We start from the raw sequence: 7,896 nt of genomic DNA, 5'->3' as shown, positions 1-7,896 counted from the left end.
AGAAGGAAATGGCAACCCACTCCAGTGTTCTTGCCTGGAGAATCCCAGGGACGGGGGAGCCCGGTGGGCTGCTGTCTCTGGGGTCGCACAGAGTCGGACACGACTGAAGCGACTTGGTGGCAGCAGCAGCAGCAGGTACTCTTAAGATTGTTGAAAGCCAAAAAAAAAAAAAAAAAAAAAAGATGTCTATGGAAAAGTAGACATAGAAGTAGTTCCGAATGCCGCTTTTGAGAGAATGATAACATGGCATCCTAGTTTACTTCCAGATGAATCATTGCACATGCGTAAAGCCCTTTGACTTGTAGTGGTTTGGCGCAAAACTTTCCTAGAGGGGCGTTCTCTAGCGTCTCAAGGTGGCCATGGAAACTTGTGGATGGCTATGGTCGTGCCTTTTGGCGCATTTGTAAAAATAACATCTATACGAGCTATTAGTGTTTTGCCAAGTGTCCAGTACCCACTTCTTGAAACAGTTTACAGTTTAATCTTATACATTCCACTGTGGAACCACTTCTGTCCCCTAAACCGAATTAATCTAGGGGGAATATGTTGTCACCCACCATTTCATGGGAAATAGATGGGGAAACAGTGGAAACAGTGTCAGACTTTATTTTTCTGGGCTCCAAAATCACTACAGATGGTGACTGCAGCCATGAAATTAAAAGACGCTTACTCCTTGGAAGGAAAGTTATGACCAACCTAGATAGCATATTGAAAAGCAGAGACATTACTTTGCCAACAAAGGTCCGTTTAGTCAAGGCTATGGTTTTTCCTGTGGTCATGTATGGATGTGAGAGTTGGACTGTGAAGAAGGCTGAGCGCCGAAGAATTGATGCTTTTGAACTGTGGTGTTGGAGAAGACTCTTGAGAGTCCCTTGGACTGCAAGGAGATCCAACCAGTCCATTCTGAAGGAGATCAGCCCTGGGATTTCTTTGGAAGGAATAATGCTAAAGCTGAAACTCCAGTATTTTGGCCACCTCATGCCAAGACTTGACTCATTGGAAAAGACTCTGATGCTGGGAGGGATTGGGGACAGGAAGAGAAGGGGACGACAGAAGATGAGATGGCTGGATGGCATCACTGACTCGATGGATGTGAGTCTGAGTGAACTCCGGGAGTTGGTGATGGATAGGGAGGCCTGGCGTGCTGCATTCAGGGGGTCGCGAAGAGTCGGACACGACTGAGCGACTGATCTGATCTGATCTGAAGAGTTAACAGTGTTTAATTATTTCATTTATTTGCTTGTTTTTAGGTATCCTTCTTTCTTCTCCTATCCCCCATTCCACACTAGATTCTAAGTTCCAAAACACAGGGACCGGGTCTCTATTCCTTGTTTTATCCCTAATACCTACCATAGATGCTCAGTGTTTATATTACTGGGAAAAATAAAGAGGGAGGGCGGGGGGTAGTTTCACCTCCGCAACTTCAACTTTTAGTTACCTTGAAAGTTTGCATAAGTGGTCAGCGTTGCCTGGAGTGCTTTCCCCTTACTTTTCTGACTGGGAGCTCATAGTAATATTTAAAAAGAGAGCTCAAAGATCTCTACCATGCAATCATTCTCAACTTCTTTCTCTCTCCAGTCATCTTCCTTCCACGACGAATCTAAATGTCTGTAGGTGCTTCTGTAGCTGTTACACATTGAAATAATGTGTTTGTTTACTTGGAAGTTTTCCTTTTCACTGTAAGCGGGTGCACTCTGCTCTGGGTTGTATCCTCCACTCCTAGAAAGGTGTGTGACATTTAGTTAAGACAAACATATAGGAATTACAGAATCCACAGCCCCACCTGCGGTTTTGACATTATCTTTCAAACCCTCATACAAGGTGACTTGAGATAAAGGAGCCTTAGCTGCACTGGCCTGGGAAGCTAGAGAGAGATCTCTTTTCTAGTGGTGATATATGGCCACTAAGTATTCGGGTGAACTGAGTATTTTGAAATTAGTAATAAAGTCTAGGACAAAACGTTGACCAGACTCCTGAGGGAGCAATAGTGCCCGGAGAGGTGTGCCAACAGTTTTTCTCTACCTTTTCCCCTGTCTGTCCCCTCCAGGCTCCCCCCACCCACCTCCCCCAGGCTCTGAACAGAGGCCAGCTAGGGCTTGGAAGGTTTGAAGTGGGCAGAATCAGTTTAGCCTCGGAAAGTGGCTCCGGCAGTTCAACAGTCTCAGGCGGAGTCCGAGCCCAGATTCGGGTGAGCCCTGCGAACCGCCGGGCGTCCATGCGGCCTCCGGGGCGGCAGGGGGCGCCCCCCGCCGCGAGCCTCTGCCCCGCGGCCGCAGTGGGGCGGGGCCACGCCCGGCCGTTGGCGAAGGGCGGGCGGAGGGCTCGGCCTAAGAGGCGGAGCCCGGGTGGCTTGTCACACCGTTCCCGCGCTGGGCGACTGCCGTCGCTTCTTCGGACCGCGGCTAAGAGCCTCGCTAGAACGCTGTGCTGTTCCCCGACGCCAGACCGCTTAGCTGAGTAAGCGTCCGTCGGCCACGGTGGGGAGCGGGCCTGTCAGGGTGTGGCCGGGCTTGAGGAGCGTCCCGGGGCTGGGTTCGCGGCTGAGGGCCTCACTGGGGGCCAAGGTCCTGGGGTTACCTGGGTTGGGGTGGGGTTCCCTGGGTACTGGGGTCTCGTGGCCGCCGGGCTGTGGTTGGTGTCTAGCAGCTGCGGGCCCCGGGGTCCCGGACCTCTCTGGGGTTTCGCTGCAGCGTGGCTGGGGGCGGTGCTCGGTGCCCGGGTTGCCCTGTGCGTGAGGGTCTCGCCGTCGCCAGACCGGCCCGGGGCGGTGCCTTGGTTACGTGGTCTGGACTCCGGGCCGCAGCTCCCACCGCCGCCGCCCTGGGTGCTGTTGAGACCCGGTTGCCTGACAACGCGTTGACGCTTCCCGAGGAGACTGCCACCCACGGCGCCGGCGCCCGGAGACCAGCTGCGCCTCGGTTCGCGTGCCTCCCCTCCCCATCAGCCTCTCTCCGCTGCCCGCCAGTGCCTGTGGAAGCACCATTCCTTTCACTCGGGGCTGGTTAATGGTTAACGTTTATTGAGTGCTTGTGTCCCAGCGCTGTTTCTCAGTGCTTTCTTTGCAAGTAAAATTGGATTCCCACAGCCCTGTGAGGTCGGCGCTGCTATTACCCAGTTTCCCCCGGGCTCCTTGAGCTTGAACCTGTTGTTTCTATTTGCCTTGATTTTAGGATAGTTACCTGCGATTGGAATCGCGTTTGCAATAACTTAGCACTGGGATTCATCCTTTGAGAGAAGCTGGGTCTCAAGATTATAGGATGAAGTTTAGCTTGGGTTTCTGGGAAGACTAATTTCTATAGTAAACCACTACCTCGATTCCAAACACCTTGGGAAATGCAGGAGTCTAATAGTAACCAATATGAGTTTGTAAAAAGCCTACACAGACGGCGTTCAACTTTGCATGAAAGAATGGCTTTTCATGTTCATAAGCAAAAATGAATCCTATGGTAACCCATAAAATGTTGCTTTCTTTTCTGCATATTTCTTCTTGCTAGAAGTGCACTGACTTTCTGTATGTTGAAGTGCTCCCCAAGGATGAAATTTTGAGTCTCCTTCGCACGTGGCGCAAGTGGTAAAGAACCCCTCCTGTCAGTGTAGGAGGCCTAAGAGACGAGGGTTTGATCCCTGTGTTGGGAAGATCCCCTGAAGGAGGGCTTGGCAACCCACTTCAGTATTCTTGCCTAGAGAACCCCATGCACAGAGGATCCTGGAGGTCTGCAGTCCATAGGGTCGCACAGAGTCGGACATGACTGAAGTGACTTAGCACCCAGGGACGCAGTACAGATAACCCGATGAAAGGGAGCAGGTGGTTTTAGATAGGATAAATTGAAAAAGGGTGCTTTCACTGAATGGATCTGGTTGTGCCTTCACAGACACAGACACATACAGAGGCATGATGATGGATTGCTTAGAATGAGTTCCTCTAGGATTGCTTTTTCCCTCTAGTTTTTTCTTTAAATTAAACCTCCAGTTTTGAGTCACTTAGTTGGCTGTTGCATCAAATGATTCTTTGGTTTTACAGGTTGTCCACTAGTGATGGCAGATGGGATCAGCACAGCTCCAGGTGCTCCGTTGCTAATACCTATACTATGAAATAACATCTGCTCCCTCCCCCCACTGGAAAGTCATTTAAGAGTTCTTTAGACTTCATCTTCAAAAGTAGCCAGAAAATTCAAGTGACAGGTTAACCCAGAAAATCTTTTGCAGTTAGTGAAATTAGGGTATAACTAAGAACATTCAGAATACCACACACACAGTTCAGGTGATGCTGGTATAGTGATGGGACAGCAGTGATTGAGAATGAAAGTAATTAGCATGCACATTCTCTGCTGGGGAAGACTAAGGGGAAGCAGGTGGTCAGCCTAGAAAAATATTTCTCAGTGGATTTCCTATGAAATCAGTGTGTCTTGGGTTTAACTTTGAAATAAATTTAAAAATTGGGGGGAAAAAAAGGGTGGTTTGAGTACAGCATTTCTCAAATGAAGATTTTAGACTTAACCTGATTAACTATTACAGACTTTGAGCAGATTGCAGATTATCCTTTAACGTCTTTCTGACTTAATTTCTGATTGCTTTCCTGAGTGGGAGACAAAAGTCTTTGAATAAATGTTTTGGAAGTTTTGCATAACCAAAAGTTTATCTAATTTATGTTACTGTTCTTAGCATTAATGATGTATTATTAACAGTTACTAACAGACTTAGTTGTGCTTTTATAAATTTGTGTGCTCTCTCTATCCTAACCCTCAGTTTCCTTTCTCCTTCCAATAACATGGTATTTACTTCTTAGCAATATTTAGAGAGATTTGTCAAAGTTTAGATACGCCCTTGGAAGTTTCATTCATGTGGATGTCATCTGCAAGGAGAAAAAGATTTAGCACCTTTCATTAGGTGGAAAGATCTCCATGTGGATGGGAAATGAAAAACATTGTCTTGGTTCAGCTCAGAACTCCCTTTTTATCTTCTAAGGCTTTTTCACAGGCTCCCCGCTGCACCCCACACCCATATATAATCACTCCCTGCTGTTCTGTTCTCTTGCACTGCTGCTAAGTCACTTCAGTCGTGTCCGACTCTGTGCAACCCCATAGATGGCAGCCCACCAGGCTCCCCCGTCCCTGGGATTCTTCAGGCAAGAACACTGGAGTGGGTTGCCATTTCCTTCTCCAATGCATGACAGTGAAAGTGAAGTCACTCAGTTGTTTCTGACTCTTAGCGACCCCATGGACTGCAGCCCACCAGGCTCCTCCGTCCATGGGATTTTCCAGGCAAAAGTATGGAGTGGGGTGCCATTGCCTAGGGTCTCTTTTTTTCCTGACAGCCTCTTTTATAGCTTTAAAAATCATTTAAAAAACTACTAACCCTTTTTTTTTTTTTTACTAACATGGACTCTACTCTGAATTCCAGACATATTCAGATTGTTTTCTTGATACCACTGTTGGATCCTTTATGGATGGGCACTTCACATCAACCCCAGTCTGGCTAGACTGTGAGCCAGTGTGGCAGGGGACATAATGTCCCCAAATTTGAGGGCAAGGATCATATATTACACTTTTCATTCCCCTAGCATCTAGAGCAATGTCCTCCTTTGGGGTGGGAGTTACTTTCCCTTCGTAATACTTCCATAGAAGGGTGGAAATTTGCACTTCACCAGAGAGAGAAAGGATGGGAACAATATTTTCCCTTCCTTTTGTGGTTATGAGATTGGGAGAAGGCATCAGGCATACTCAGTTCTTTCTGGTTTCTCTGTTTTTTGGATTGACTCAGGTTTTTCAGAATGAATATGTTTTTGGTCAGCTTATATTACTATCTATATAATAAGCATGAAGGGTCTATGTTTAAAATTTAAAGATATTGATTTGGATTATGATAAATAAGTATCCTTTGTTGGTGATATAAATCCCAGTATACTTTGGATGAGTACTGATACATGAATACAAAGACTATGAAGATACAATGAGAATTAATAAAACAGTTGTGATTTATTGATTTATTTTAATTAATTAGGCTGTGTCAGGTCTTTCTTGTGGCATGCAGAATCTTTTAGAGTCATGTGAAATCTTTTGTTGGGGTGCCTGTACACTCTCTAGTTGTGGCATGCAGGCTCTGGAGCACACGGGTTCAGTAGTTGCACTACGCCGGCTTAGTTGCTTCACAGCATGTGGAATCTTAGTTCCTCAACCAGGGATGAAACCCACGTCCCCCTGCATTGCAGGGCGGATTCTCAGTCACTGGACCACCAGGGAAGTCCCTGGTTATTGATGTCTATGTGACAAAGGTACCGTACAGTTTGTATGTACTGAATCATTTCATTTTTTCTTCATAGCAACCCCTGGTGTAGGTAGTTCCACTTTACAGGTGAGGGAACAGAGGAACAGAGAAATTAAGGAAAACATTGAGGTCAATCACATATGGAATTGGTTTCAAATCCATGTCTTTCACTTAAACTGATTTCCTGAAAACTGGTTATCATCTACATACTATATATACAGCTAGTGGGGAGAAAAACTGGTAATATCTTGGGAAAAGTATGAACGATCTTACATTGTAGAGTGAAGGAAGAATGAAGAATCCCATTTAGATTTCCTTAGGTTGATCTTCCTTATAACTTAATCTCGAAATTGTAAACCTTTTTTACTCAATTTTGTACTTAGACTGTATCCATTAATTCAGTCTCTGTGATTCATTAAGTAATTCTTGAATAAATTTTTAGTTGAAATATGTTTTATGTAAGTTGTCACATGTTTTTAGGAGTGAGAAGGAGAAAAATGGCCATGACAGCTAGAGGCCGGCATGTAACCAAGGGCTTGGTGTTGCTAGAAACTGGCCTGACAATATTGCTTAGACTTGGTGTTCTTCTGTTGAAGATACACAGTTGCACAGAACATCAATATCAGACAGAGCTGCTCTGTGTCCATGGTAAATCAAGTGAAAAACAGTACTACTCCACCGTCATGTCCAAACACAGATGAAACAAGAGTGTTGTCCCAGCCACAAAATAACTAACGCCCAGTTGGTAATGATTGCTGCTGCTCTGGAGAAGGCAATGGCACCCCACTCCAGTACTGTTGCCTGGAAAATCCCATGGATGGAGGAGCCTGGTATGCTGCAGTCCACGGGGTCGCTAAGAGTCGGACACGACTGAGCGACTTCACTCTCACTTTCATGCATTGGAGAAGGAAATGGCAACCCACTCCAGTGTTCTTGCCTGGAGAATCCCATGGACGGAGAAGCCTGGTGGGCTCCAGTCCGTGGGGTTGCACAGAGTCGGACACGACTGAAGCAACTTAGCAGCAGCAGCAGCAGCAGCAGCAGCAGCAGCAGCAGCCTGACAGCATTTAGTCCTGAGCAAAGCTCTGCTTCCTTAAGCTAGCTAGCTAGTGTGTGCTCAGGCATGTCTGACTCTTTGTGCCTCCATGGACTGTGACCTGCCAGGTTCTTCTGCCCATGGAATTTCCCAGGCAAGAGTACTGGAGTGGGTTGCCATTTCCTCTTCCAGGGGATCTTCCCGACCCAGGGATCGAACCTGTATCTCTTGCATCTCCTACAAGAAAGAGGTGGGTGGATTCTTTACCACTAATGCCTTCCTTAAGCCCTCCCCCAAATCAACTAATACAAGCCCAGCCTATGAGTCTTTCTTTAGTTTAGTCCCTCAGTCGTGTCCGACTCTCTGCGACCCCATGGACTGCAGCACACCAGGCCTCCCTGTCCATCACCAACTCCAGGAGTTTACCCGAACTCATGTCTGTTAAGTCAGTGATACCATCCAACTGTCTTATCCTCTGTCATCCCCTTCTCCTCCTGCCTTCAATCTTTCCCAGCAGCAGGGTCTTTTGAAATGTGTTAGTTCTTCGTATCAGGTGGCCAAAGTATTGGAGTTTCAGCTTCAACATCAGTCCTTCC

At 46.8% G+C, this 7,896-nt stretch overlaps 1 protein-coding gene across 7 annotated transcripts in view; it reads left to right on the top strand.

Annotated features, from left to right (window-relative positions):
- Positions 1 to 2,293: 2,293 nt before the first annotated feature.
- The window catches only part of CSPP1 (centrosome and spindle pole associated protein 1), a 110,425-nt gene continuing 104,822 nt past the window's right edge, over positions 2,294 to 7,896 (top strand). For 2 of the 7 annotated variants that reach the window (XM_070382307.1, XM_070382306.1), the window contains exon 1: positions 2,294 to 2,457. The gene's annotated coding sequence lies outside the window, so the exon portion shown is untranslated. Of the gene's footprint in view, positions 2,478 to 7,896 lie in introns of all 7 variants that reach the window. The other 5 variants (XM_070382303.1, XM_070382301.1, XM_070382302.1 and 2 more) reach the window with 4 other exon arrangements.

This window comes from Bos mutus, chromosome 14 (genome assembly GCF_027580195.1).
Source record: "Bos mutus isolate GX-2022 chromosome 14, NWIPB_WYAK_1.1, whole genome shotgun sequence".
Taxonomy (NCBI): Eukaryota; Metazoa; Chordata; class Mammalia; order Artiodactyla; family Bovidae; genus Bos; species Bos mutus.
This window is presented reverse-complemented; position numbering and strand designations above follow the sequence as displayed.